Raw genomic sequence first — 14,764 nt, 5'->3', positions numbered from 1 at the left:
AAAACACAGAAACGTACAGCAAATGAGGACGAAGCAATATCCTGACACCCTAGGTAGTTTCAAGTATGACAGCTATTCATCCTATCTTCTTTGCTTCTGCTTACCTTGGTAGCAAACTGACCGATATAACCACAGCCTTTATGCCGAAATGGCCTGATCCTATGATAATGTTTTCCTCAGAATGGTTTTGTTACTCATGTCTATTAGACAGTTAGTCAAGTATGTACAATGACTAAACAGTAAAAAAACTTATATTTCTCTCTGGCCCCAAACTATACAAATGCAACCTTGCTTTCTATCCATAAGCAAGGCCAATTACATCGTCAAATACAGTGAAACTTATCCCTTCCTCTGAGCTCTGAGAAACAAAGGCCAAAATTGCCCAGGTATTAATTTTCAATTCGTTGAATCTCTACATGTTTATTTGGCATTAGTATCTATGGCCCCTTAGATCCAAAAATTGTACATACATAAAAAAATTAATTATTGTTAAGTAATTACTAGAAATAGTTTTTTATTAATTTTTTAATTTTTTTGAGACAGGGTCTCACTACGTAGTTGAGACTGACCTGGAACTCACTATGCAGCAGGCTGGTCTGTATCTATGGCCCCTTAGATCCAAAAATTGTACATACATAAAAAAATTAATTATTGTTAAGTAATTACTAGAAATAGTTTTTTATTAATTTTTTAATTTTTTTGAGACAGGGTCTCACTACGTAGTTGAGACTGACCTGGAACTCACTATGCAGCCCAGGCTGGTCTCAAACTCACAGTGATCCTCCTGTCTCAGCCTCCTGAGTGCTGGAATGAAAGGCATGCACCACCACGCCTGGCTAGAAATAGTTTTAGATAGGCCATTTCTGTTTCTACCTCTAAAACCATATATTCTTTTTTTTGGTACCAGGGATCGAACTTGGGACCTTGCGCTTGTGAGGGAGGTGGCAGAACCACTGAGCTAAATCCCTGGCCCATAGAACCGTATATATGCTAATAAAGACAGTATCATATATCATTCCTGTTAGTTAATTTACTTGATTGTACCAATCTGTCATAAAACTAGTGATTTATTGTCATGTTTTCAATCCTTAATGTCCCCCAAATGCTCATGTGTTTAAGGCTACAGCCCACATGCAATGATACTCAGATGTGATCTTCTGGAAAGCAATTGGGTCATGAAATCTCTCATCTTGTCAATGAACTATTCGTTGACAGGTTTATAATTAAGTATTCTGTTGAGAAATTATGGAAATTTTAGGAGGTGGAGCCTCATTGTAGAACACAGGTCGCTGCAGTTGTGTCTTTGAGTGTTGTGTCACGTCCTTTGACAGTTTCTCTCTTTCATGCTTGCTCTCTCTCTCTGTCCCTCACTCTGTTCTCTCTGCTTGATTTCTTCCTCGATGTGACTCTATCACATTCACTCCACCATGATGTTTTTGCTTCACCACAGGACAGAAACAAAAGAGCAAAGTGATCATTGATTGAAACCTCCGAAAACATGAGCCAAACTTGATTTTTTCCTCTTTTAAATCACTTGTCTCTGATGTTTTGTCATAGCAATCATATCATAAGGAACTAACACACTTATAAACATAAATTTATTTCTTATAGTTCTGCAGACTGAGAAGATCAGGAATGCCAGTAGGCTCAGTATTTGTGAGGGCCCAGTCCCCACTGACAATAATTTCTCCCTGCATTGTCTTATGGTGGCAAGGCCAATGAGTTCTCTCGGGCTTTATTTATAAGCAGAACAATTGTTTAGTTGTTAATATCTTCACTCTTATGAGCTAATTAAGCCTCAAACACTCCACGTTGTAGTGTCATTTCCATGGAGATTAATTCTTATGCACTAACCTGTAAATTTCAGGGGAATTCAATTATTCAGATTATGCCAGCAATCTCTGATTCAGTACATAAATTGCATCGTCAAGGATGACAGCCCATTCCAAGCTGACTCTTCCCTCTGAAGTGGTGATTTTCTGTGCCTCCATAAGGTAATGTAACAGGGGAGGAGTCTGGAAGGTTAACAGTGGTGTGGAAGTCACACCATCAGCAGATCTCACGTTCATGAGCTATCTGCACACTCTTCAGTGCTGGATAGTGGGTCTGCTGCTCTGACTGTGTGTTACTCCATGTGAGTGCTGTTGTCAACTGAGAAAACCCAAGTGAATATATATTACATATTTTTTATTTCTATAGAAACAAACTCGTGGCCTTTCTGTATGCAAGAAATCTAATTTCATCAACCACACATCAAGTGACTGTTAGTCTCTCCAAGACCGCACTGCCAGTTGTTCATTGTTATTAGCTGATTAGAAGATGAGTGTTTACATAAAAGAGTTCACGGTGCTGGGCAAAGTCGTAGTTTCCATCTCTGTCACTGTGACTTACTTTGTTAACGTACTCATGGTATCAGCACCGAAGAGGTAGAGAACAGAAACTGACTAATGTCTGCTGACAAAGCTACTTTATCTATTTGGACGGTTAGTGATTCTATCATAGTGGATTGGTTCTCTCTGGTACACATTAATAAGTAATAAAAGTATTACTTTTGCTTCATTTACCCACTAAATATCCATCTGTATAATGCCACCAAAAACTTCCTTATCACTATTCCGGTCTTTAACCTATCAGAAGATTGAGCTTTGACCAGACCTCCAGTCTCCTCTATGATGAATTTGTGTGCATCCGTGTGTTTCCATAGGGAATGGGTACATAAGTATTGAACTTCGGTAGATATTTCAATTACCACTATCATGGCTACTCCCTTTATTTTTGCCTTACTCTCTAACTCCTCATAATGCAGTTCTAATGTAGGAGAAAAAGTTGATGACAACTGTTCTGATCAGTGATGCTCCAGATTTTCAAGGTCTTTCAAAATCTAAGAACCACAGAAAATAGTAGTCTAAAGAAACACAACTACTTAATATAATGTAATAAATTTGGGATCCCAAAACAGTTAAAGCAGGTAGGTCAAAATGAAAAATACCTGAACAATGTACCAATATAGTTGTTAATACATTTATATTAATTCACTAGCTGGAACAAATGCCTCCTACTAAATATACAAAAATAAGAGAAAGTATCTGTGGAGTATACAGAAAATACTCTGTGGCTGGAGACATAGCTCTTTGGTTGAGCTCTTAACTAGCATGTACAAGGTCTTGGGTTTGATCCCGAACACGATGAAAATCAATCATAGTTTGTACTGAATTTGTAATATTTTTGTAAGTTGTTTGTTTACAATTTATAGAATCTTAAAAAATATAGCTAGCGTCCATTGAAGGTTTAGTTTGTTTCAAGACCTTTAAAATTCAAATTTGTAAAAACTACTTGACAAAGTTGTCATTCTGGATTTAATCTCAGGAACCAATCCCCAGTGTAAATAAAGAAGCTATTCCAGAATCTGGTTTGTATGGGAGGACTCCAAACAGTTTGGTGGATTTTTTACTATTTATGATGATGAGGCTTTTCAGGGATCTGTTATGTCATTTCTTGGTCACTGATGTAAAAATAAGAGGTGAGAAAGGATTGGATAAGACAAATCTGAATGAAACCAAGAAGAGACCTAATTGTAGTTCCTCACAGCATTCCACTTGCAAGACTTTCTGACTTTCACAAAGATGAATATATTTTGTTCTATATTACTAAAAAAAAAATGAAAAAGGTGGTCACTCCTTGAATACACTTATAGTGATTCTTTCAACTAGTCAACATGGCTTTCTGCACTGTTACCAAGAGAACTGGGCATTTTTTTTTTCTTGTGAGAGCAGTAACTATCAGCTGTCAGTTACTGACAAATGTCAGCATTTGTGAAAAATCTGTCTTCCTTTGGATAATACATATTTCTGAAACAAGGGACTTTTTAATCATAAGCTTCAGGCATATAGTCTTACAATGACTGAGGAATAAACTACTGTACTGGAGAGGCTTTGAGGGTCTTTAGTTTCTCGCTTTGAGGTTTTTTCATTAATGTATTATTCTCTCAATCTACGTTGTACCTGGAACTGTCTTAGATACACTACTGGGGAAAAAATAGGTAAATACTACACAATACACTAAATTTCCCTTAATCTCTTGTGGCCTTCATCTTGTAAGAGGATATAGAATATATTAAATAGTTTAATTCTTATGCATACTATTAATAAATCATCTTGTTTTTATGACACCATGAACACTGAAAGGTCTTAACTCTATCAATTGCTTAGATTTATTTTTTTTTAATTTCTTTTAGGAATTTAGGCCCAAAAGTGAGTATGGTATCTATCTAATTAAAATAGTCCTTTTAAAATATGCTGTCAGGCTCATTTCAATAAATATTTTGGTTTTTAGTTTAAAAAATATCGTGTCCTTTTGATTCTATTTCACCCCAGTAGCCCTTGCTCGCCTCCTCACACTTTTGGACTATCACGGCAAAATGTTTCTCCACATCCACTCACTGAATGGTTATGAGTTATTCAGATTTCAGTTTGGGTTATTATTTTTGATGTAATTATTTTACTTAACTTTCTTCTTTCATAGTATTCCTTTATTTTCATGTGTAAAAAGTATCCCTGGCTTCAAAATTGTATAATATATTCTTTGACTATCTTTTAAAATAATCATGTGCTACGTAAACCTATGGGTGGGTTAAATACATATTTAAATTTCTCAAACCCTCTTTTCTCTGAAAGTAAAAATAATAATAACTTTTCCACCGCCATGTTCTGCCTGATCTTGTGTGTTGGGTTGGGCTGGAGGGATGTGATATAATACAAACCATATCCAAGCACAGGATTTGATGGGCTGCAAGATGTGGTCCTGTGACTCTGGTCACTCTTTTCCTTCTGTCTTCAGAATCCCCCTGTTTTTTTGCATGAGGACAGCAGCTGCAACTCAGCCTCTAACTCTTCAGCACACGCCCCAAAAGGGGGGACATGTGAAGCACAGCACAGCCTGAAGTAGACTTCTTGCTTGAGTGAGCCACCAAAATTCAGTCTAAATTTCATTTACTTCTTGAGCAAGTATTTGTTCTAAACCTTAGAGAGTTTGGATTTGTAATTCCAAAATAACTGATCAAATTGCTCTCATTCTTACCTTCAAATTTCAGTTTCTTTGTTTCTTCGTACCACACTGTTCACTCTAAACCACCATTAGGCCACTGCTTTTGTGTCTGCCTTTGCCTGGCTCACTCTTTTTATTTTATGTCCTTAAAATATCAAAATACAATATAACTTCCAGCTGTCACAAAAACATAACATTAACATGTTCATTTACTTTGACCACAAACACTATTTGACAAGTTAAATATACTTAATTGTTTTGCTTATTACCTTTCCCATGACGGAAGGGTAAATAACTGGTCTTCATTTGAAACCTCAGAGGCAGAAGGCACTTCTAAGTATATGTTAAAATAAAATTAGGTCTTCCCACTGCTTACTCTGGAGATATATACATCTCCAATAAGATTTCTGAAGGGATGTAGATATCTTTTTACTTTTGTCGGTTGCCCAGTACAGACCTCAATTCACTCTATATTTTCTTGAGTGTATTTTGGGTGTCACAAAGTTCACATTCTTTTGTGCTAGCCAAGCCCAACAGTTGAGGATTCTGGGAAATCATCAAGACCTGAGAACTACTTCTCTTACATGTTTTGAGAGTATGTAGAGGAAAATACTGCTTTTTCATGAATTCTGCCAGCCTACTACTTCTACTACACATCTTTGCTGTTTTATGCATAGCCCTCCTCCTTAATTATCATCAGCTTCTTTCTTTACTGTTGACCTCTGATGCTCACCACTCGTGGTGAGTTACCCAGGTCATTCTGATGACCTGCTCCTTCCAAGTGAATTATCGCATCAGAGTTTGAAACATTCATAATTATGTAGTGCTTTACACAGCGGCGTGCCTTTTAATTTTTATCAGTACATGTCTGTAGTACATGAATACTTTGGTGGGAATTTGCTCATGTATGCTACAGCTTTATTATTTGCAAGTGCAGTATCATTACAGGGAGTGGTGAGTTGAACTGATTTCCAAGGTCCATCCCAACCAATGCAGAAACAATCCTGTCTCTGTTTTCAAACCTGGAGCAACTTTTGATAGAACTATTCTTAGAAATGACATTTCTCAGTACAGGTCCAAAGTGTTGATAAACTTACAGTTATACATTTGCTAGGTTCTTAGATCTCCAACACATATGCTGAGTGACGAATCTACATATCCATTTGATATGTTCCTTAACACTCCTTGAAATGTAATTCCTTGGACCTTTCTTGCCTTGCAAGAACTTTGTCTACTGGGAAAATTCAGAGAATCTCTAGGGGGCAGTGTTGCCTAACACCACTAAGCAAGGGTGAACCTCAAATCTGACTCAAGGGAGATATTTTACATGGATAATTGACTTATGAGTAGACTGTATTTAGTAGATTAAAAATATTTAAATATAAATGTCTAAATATTCAATTAAGACAAGATTATAGCACATTTTTCTTTTGTAACTGAACCTACATGATATTAACTCAGGAAAACATGAATAAATTTTTTTCTTTTGTATAACCTGATTTCTCAGTATCTAATGAATTACACTAAAGTTATGAATTACTTTTTAATAAGAAAATATGATATTAGGTAATAATATATTTCCCTTTATACGATGTCCTTTTTTGCTCAGAATATTTAATTCATCTCTTTTTTGCTTTTTTTGTTTTTTTTTGTTTTTTTTGTTTTTTTGGTGTCCGGATCAAAGTCAGGCCCCTTCACATGCAAGGCAGGTGGCAGAACCACTGAGCCCAACCCCCTGCCCTAATTCATCCTATTTTTATAAAAAACGTTTTTTTCTTTTCCTTTTTTTGGCCATTAATCAGAAAGCCTCTGGTGGAAAAATGTCCATACTATGAAGGATAAAAGCAAATCCTTGAATGGACTTAGTTGATCAAATATTTTCTTTATGTGTAGGGGAAAATGCTTGCATTTTAAAAATATAAACGTATTTTCAAGTAAACTGTACAATAAGTTCACACAATTACACTTTATACAATCTGCATGAGTATCTATCGGGCTAGTTTTTCTTAAGTAAATTGCATTATAACAATTTCAAGAGAGGCTATTAGTACCAATAATAAAAATACATTAAATTAAAAAAATAAATAAAAATAAAAAATTGAGGTACTATCTGCTTGAGTCACTAAGTTATCCAGGCTGCTCAAAATTAAGATTCTTCTGGGGCTGGGGATTTAGTTCAGCGGTTAGGTGGCCTGCCTTGCAAGCGCAAGGACCCAAGTTCAACCCCCTGTACCAAAAAAAAAAAAAAAAACAAAGCTAAAAAAAAGAATTAAGATTCTCCTGCTCTAAGTTCCTAGAGTGTTGGGGTTGCAGGATTGGGTCGCAACAAACATGTTAAACTTATCTCTTCATCAAATAAGTATATACAGACATAATTTATAAAATAAAATATGTTTACAGGTATATACAAAATTATTTTATTCTGAAAAATACAGGTATGTGCCTGATGCATCTGAATTATTTTAATTATGCTCATAGTTCACAGTGTTCAAATGGCCATCTATTTATTTCATACAGAAAGCGAAGGAATGTTTGTTCTAGCAACTTACATGGTATTGCAATAAAAAGAGTAGGAAAGACGGTAAATATCAACAAAGTAAATGGTGTTAAGTTCAAAGAAATTGTGAAGGGAACAAAATTAAGATAGAAGGGATAAAATTGTGTTGGGGGTTAAAAGTAACAAGTTTGAATGCAGGAAACATCAGGTGATGCTCACCTCTGCAGACGTGGTGACTGAACTGACCTGGTGCAGGAAGGTAGGGATGTGTGGACACGGCCTGTTCTCTCATGCTACGCCGTGGCGTGGCCAGCACACAGAACTCCCAGTCCCAAGTAAACACTATTCCTTAAGTGTGGTAACTCTTGGCTGTCAAGCACTCCTGGCTGAATCTCTGTTAATAGCCCCAGCTTTAAAAGCAGTCTGTGTGTGATGGGCAGGCATTAAAGTGGTTCAACCGCCAGAGTCTCTTGCCAAAATTTGCAATTTCTGTATTGGGAGACAATGGCTGTATCTCTCATTTTTTGTAAATTTTCCAGCATTACCACTGTAAGGGCATGAACTCCTTGAGCAGACTTAGAAAATAGAGGTTGGACATCACTGTGAAAAAAAAATAAGAAAAATAAAGTTTGTTTCAAGCCTCAGAAGACAGAGATTTATTTAATCTTCACTAACAATTACAGGCAAACTCACTGCTGAAATGTGAGATCTGATTGCTTAAATTCAGGGATCCTCACTTTTAACACAGCTTACTGTATCTGCAAGCATCTGCCTTCCTTCTCTTAGGGTATTTTTCCATGGATCCAGTAGCAGGAGGAAGTGGCACAAGTATTCTTGGGCTCGTGATGCTCATCATAAGAAATGCTTTATTTCTGACTTCAGTGTCGCATGTCTTCTGCTATCATCAGTAGAAGAGAAACAGGAGAGAAATTTAATAACTTGCAGGTACAGTGAGTTTCAGACCCTTCACTATAAATGCTCTGAAGGGCCATTGCAATTCTGAATCTCTCTGGGGATGGGTGCAGTTGCATTTCATCTAAAGTATTTATTTTTTTCTGCACAATCATGACTGTCTCATGCCCTCATGTGATGTTCTTGAAAGCAATCTTTAAACCAATGTCCGATTACTGATTGTCTCTATCAGGCATTGCTGCTGAGGAAAACTGAGATGGGACAGTGTGCTATGAGCAATAGGATGAAATGGAATCTGCAGGAGGATTTGGGGACACTTATCTTTCCAGCTGGTAAATATTGCAAGCGCAGTCACTGCAGATACAATGGAAATAAAATTAGACTTTTATAATGATGACACCATTAATATTTTAATACACTAAATGTGACTGGTGGGCACTTTCACAGGATTTAATCAAAGAACAGCTAAAGGGTGTATATAAGGAATGTGCTACAAGGACTTGATCTTAAATGTTGCCTCTTATAGCTATTGTCCTTATGTTTGACATGGAGCTATAAGTTCACAGGCCAGGTAGTTAGGAAGAAGAGAAATAAAAGCTGACATTCGGAAGAGCAGGCCGGGATGCACGCCAGTTATCTCTACCTCTGCTCTTAGCGATATGAGTTTCTTACAGGAGACCTGGCATATTTATTATGAAATTCTATAAACGCTTGGTTCAAGAGTCAGAGAAGCTGAAGGAGGACCAGCATAAGGTAGACAGCATTTATAAGAGCACTGGCTTGGCTGTGCCAATATAATGAGCCAGGAGACTTGTGACTTGTATGAACTATAACAGCATCATCATTTGTCTCAATGAAAAGAAATACAGAGAGCACTGTCTTTCACTTACAGCCTTCAAATCAAATATCACACTAAGATCCTTTTGGCTTGCTGTAATCAGAAGTATAGAGGAAAAGGAGCTCCGGAAAACACAGTTCATTTTAACCAAGCTGACACAATGTAAAGCTACCATAGGTGAGATATCCAAGCCATGTAAAAAGGCTCAGGGAAATAGTGTTTATTTATTGTAGGAAAAGTGGAATTTGGTGGCTGTTTCTGAGTGTTGCTGAGTACATTGAGGCACTAGAAAAAGACTAAACATCTGAGGATGATTAATCACCAAATTAAAGCCAAATAAGAGAGTTAGAAAGTTTTCTTTGACAGGTTTAATGAAATTTTCATCTCAATTAGCCAGAGGGCAATGCAAAGAAACTGAGTTTAAGACCCAGGAATTAATTACACGGGGTAGGAGGGTGCAAATGAAGGTTGAATTTTTAGTGGGTCAGGACCCTCGTTGGGAATACTAGTTCCTTGAGGGTTACGATGGAACTCAGAACTTTCTTGTACTTTATGGGCACACAGAAATACACCCCCATGACCTTAATTGGACAAAGCCTCTACTTTAAATGCCAATATGTGTCCTGTTCAAAATCCTCCCCATTCTTCCTTTTTCCTGGTGGCCACATGAATGACCTAGGTCAAGTCTCAATATCATACCTTTATCAAGGTTTTGGTGGGCTGCTTGGGGGACAGAAAGCATCCTATACCAAAGGGCCCACAGCATTCTGCCTTTAGGTTAGGGGAATATTTGGAACCTGAGGATCCAAATGGATCCACTGAAATGGAATATAATGTTGGAGGAGAGTGATTTTCAAAATGGACTCGCTATCTCCACTTAAATGAGGTAGAACTGCGGCAAGGGCTAATGTACCTATCAGTGCTTGCTTTTGGGTAGCATAGGAAAACATAGCCTCCGTGAAGTGAAATTAAAATGACTGATTCAGCTAGTGTGCCCTAGTACTATGAAAATGAAGGGAAAATAACAGAGAGAAGTAATGCCAACCGAATATATGAATAACACATATATTCGGGGGGAGGACAAGAACACTACGTTTACTACATTCAGATACTCTTTGTAGTATGATTTCAAGTCAAGGATTGTAATGCCTCCTGCCTTATATTTGTTGCCCAGAGTTGCATTATCTATTCTAGGTCTCTTCTGGCTCCAAAAGAATGTTAGGATTGTTTTCTCTAATTCTGTGAGATATGCTGTTGAAATTTTGATCAGGATTGTATTAAATCTGTTTAACAATTTTAAAAGTATGGCTATGTTCACCATATTGGTTCTTCCTACGCAGAAATGAGGGATAGTGTTCTACTTTCTACTATCCTCTTTGATCTCTTTTTGTAGAGATCTGTTAATTCCTTCATTAGACTGATTTCTAGGCATTTGATTTTATTGGATAACATTGTGAAAGCTGTTGTTTCCATATTTTCTCTCTCGGTTAGTTTGTCATGCCTGTACAGGAAGGTTATTGATTTATCGAAATTAAAGATGAATGGTCAGCTGATGGAAAATATGCTTTGAAGAAAATAATTGTTATTCTTTGGCCAATACCTAGAATTCGCCAGTTTAAAGTCTACATTGACTATCAGAGAAACCACAACCCCCAGATGAAAGTCTGCAACAATTACACTAAGAATGGATAGTAATTTGTCAAGTCCTTTCAAAGGTATTTACAGTAATTCATTCAGAAAATTGAATACTAGAGTAAAAATAATTTTCAGACATTTAAAAAACTGTGGAAAACAAAGCCCACTTCTATGTGTATCTTCCCTAGGGATACACTGCCTTATTATAACATGTTCTCTACTCCATTTGATTTGGGGCGAATGTAAGCTTCACTATTGGTAGAGTAATGAACCACCTTCTTGTGCACCGTACAATAGATCACCTGGTGGACATTTCTCCATGTCTCATTCCCCACTTGTTATATTTATTTGACCATTGCTAGAAATTCTACTAAAATCTGCTGAAATAACCACCTTCTAAATCCAGGGAAGTTGTACATATAAACCATCACATCTCAGAGGAATGGCAGGGTTAAATGACATTTTAAAGATATAGACAGTGCTAAGAAGAGAGTTCTCATGATATCATACTCAAATCATCTTTCTTCCCTTATGAATAGATTCATATGACTGTAATGACATTTGACTATGTATAGTCAACTAAGCAATAACCTCAGTGTCAATTTTGAGCAGGAGTTTTTTTCAAAGCAGATTAACTGTCTCATGTATAAAATATATGACCATTGATGTAGTATAAAAAGACTTTTACATCTGCAGTGTCTTTTATATCATTATGAAAAGAGAAGATGAAAAGTAATTTCTATGCATACTTAGCCAATAGTAAAGTGATATTTTTCTTTTTCTGGAACTGCATTAACTATCTGGCTCTGTATCATAAGATATTCTGAAGAGACAATAGCTAACTTGACATTCTTGGGATAGCATGGTGCCTCACAATAAAGATGGCATCATATAAATAAGAGCATATGTTCAAGAAGTGTAAAGCACATTGGCAGCTTTTTAGGATACATACTCTCCAGATGGTGCATAATAAATTCTGTGGAAGACTAGTGGTGACAGTAAAACCAATGGAACACATCCCAATTGTAATGCATAAACCTCCCAAGATTTAGGTCAGGTAATTTGGCTCCTTAGAACAAGTGGTATTTATGGGTTCAGAAACATTGTATGTAGTATTTTTTCAAGGTAACATGCACAATGAATGGTGTTCCACTTATGCTATTGGAAACAGAGCTTCTGGACAGCCAACATGCCTTGATAGATCTGTACATTTTATGACAAAACAGTTGAACTTATAGCCAACAGTGACGATCAGGTGTTGAGTTCTTGGCTCACAGTGCCATAATGTTCTGCTGATCCAACAAACCTTCTGTAATATTAAAGTGATGAATCCTTTATTAGTAGGGTCAGAGAAACGGAACAGTATTGCTCCAATCATGCATTGAAAACATATTTCCAGGGAGATCTCTTCATCTGCATAGCTCTACATGTGATGTTCTCTTAAAATGAGCAGAAAAAGGCAACATATAATTCTTTGATGAGTTGGCACATTTCTCACAAAATATGTAATTGTTTTACACTGTACACTTACTAAGAGATACAGTTGGGTTGAAATCACGTGAAAAAGAAGTGGGAAAACACTTCCCACTTGGAAGCACTGAGAGGTGTACACCCATGTTTTTAGGGAGAGGAAATAAATGACGTATGGTCAAAATGTTCGCAGAGCTAAGAGTAGCAGCAAATACCTCTGTTACTTGATCAAAAGCTAAGAAGGAGAAAGAGTAAAAAAGTTAAGTGTAAGGAGATTTGGAAATGAGCATGGTGGATGAAAACAGAGTGGGTGCAAAGTGAGAAAAATTTAGCATTTAATGTGAATTTACACCATACGCTGTCTGTCATGGAAGAGGTACCAAGCAACAAAGTACTGTACAGTGGTGATTCAGCCACTTTATTGGTCTCTGTAATCTATAATTTGTTATCGCTAATAAATAAAATAGCTATGGGGACATATATTCAGGTTATAGATAAGACATGATCAAAAAGCATGAATAATTAAAAATTTTAAAGACTATGGTAAAATACACGTTGCCATTGTTTTACTTCAAATTATTTCCCCTCGCTTGAAAAATTTTCATCCTTTCATTCTTGCCATATTATGAAGTAGATCTGGAAGTCCTCTTTCATGAGTGTCATTAGTCGCAGTACTGTGGCCACCTTAATGCCCTAAATAGATTCAAGATGTTTACCTTTCTTGGTCATTTTGGGTTCAGCACATATATGGCAGGCCTGGATTAATTTTTCTTCTGGCATTGCTCTCTGAGAGCTTAGAGGATATTAGATACATTGACAAAAAAATACTACTTAACATCACTTCAAGGAGAGTACTAAACAGCAAAATAAGTTTGACATATGACTTTTGATGTACGACAAAATAATCCATATATATTTTAAATGCCTTATCCCAAAGTAAATGAGTGCTGAAAGGAGTATAACTTTTATCTTCTGAAAACAGGTTTCGATCGCCTTTTAAAGATAGTTCTGAGTTGCTGTCTTGGAGATGAGCCTATGAAAAATGGAAGTTTTCTTATTTCTTTTGTCCTGGATGTGATAGCTATGTCAGTTACCACAGTATGGTGTGTGGTTCTCAGTAGGAAGAACATAAGTAAGACATCAATACTGAGATGGGGGATAGAAATGGCCATTGTTACAATCACTGCAGGAACACACTCTAACATTTGAGTTTCCTGTTTCTGCAATTTTAGTATCTCTGAGACAATGATTCCTCATTTCCAGGACAAGTTGCTTTCTTACCTTTAGCTCCTTAGCCCCTATTATATTTTGATTTCTTTCTTGTATTTCTCTTCTTTTTACCATTCACCTCAGTCTTTTTCTTTGGTTTTATTATAATTTTTTTTTTCTTCTTAGTTGTTGAGATGGCTGTGTGCTTAATAATATTTACTTTTTTTCATTTCTTATACAACATATTAAGCTAGGAATGCCAAAAATAAGAGTAAATAGGACCCAAAATGAAGAACAAAGAATAAAATGTTCCACTGTGATATCATTCACTCAAAACAAATATGAGTTATGTATTCATCATAAAAGAAAACAATGTTTGCTTTTTCTTACATATTCAATATGAACATATAGTTTTTTCCATTATGACTTATTTTTGGAAACATGCTATAATAAAATATTTGGCATTTCTAAATGTATAGAAAATCAATCCTCTAATCTGATGCAATGAATCTCAACCTGTGATTACTGTCAAAAAACATATTCATTTTCATATAAATGCTTTAAAATGTTTAAATTTGGGGTTTATACCAATATGTGATTATTTTGTAGTTATCTCATTTATGGTTGAAGGAAATGACTTCTACATTTTTATTACAAAATATTATACAATAGTACACTTTCATAATTTGATCATATTTTTGAATATATATCCTTTTATTTAGTTACTTTTATCTTTAAGCAATATGTGATTTAATAGTTTTTAACTTTTTTGTAGTACTTATTTTTTCCTTTTAGTTTCTTTTGTTTTTGAGGCTATTTGATTGAAGGGATTTTATATAGCTAGATAATAATAGTTTTTATCAAAGTTTGGATAAATTGATTAGCCACCTTTGTTTTAAATTTGTTTGCAATTTTTTAATTTCAAATTATTTTGCTTTCAATTTTATTTTTTTTCCTATTAAAATTCATACAATCATGTTATTTTTCTTAATCTAGACTTACCTTTTTATAGCATTTACATAATTTCTAATTGATATAATTACTGATAACCTGAAATGTGTTTTACTGTAGTAGTTTTTTTATGTTGTACCATTCCGGTGTTTATTTGCCTTCATATGAAAGTATTCAAACTTTGTTTTATATTTTAATGAGTAACTTTA

The sequence above is a fragment of the Fukomys damarensis genome, unplaced genomic scaffold, assembly GCF_012274545.1.
Source record: "Fukomys damarensis isolate Sample0158 unplaced genomic scaffold, DMR_v1.0_HiC HiC_scaffold_6, whole genome shotgun sequence".
Classification (NCBI taxonomy): domain Eukaryota; kingdom Metazoa; phylum Chordata; class Mammalia; order Rodentia; family Bathyergidae; genus Fukomys; species Fukomys damarensis.
Note: the sequence above shows the minus strand (reverse complement) of the source record.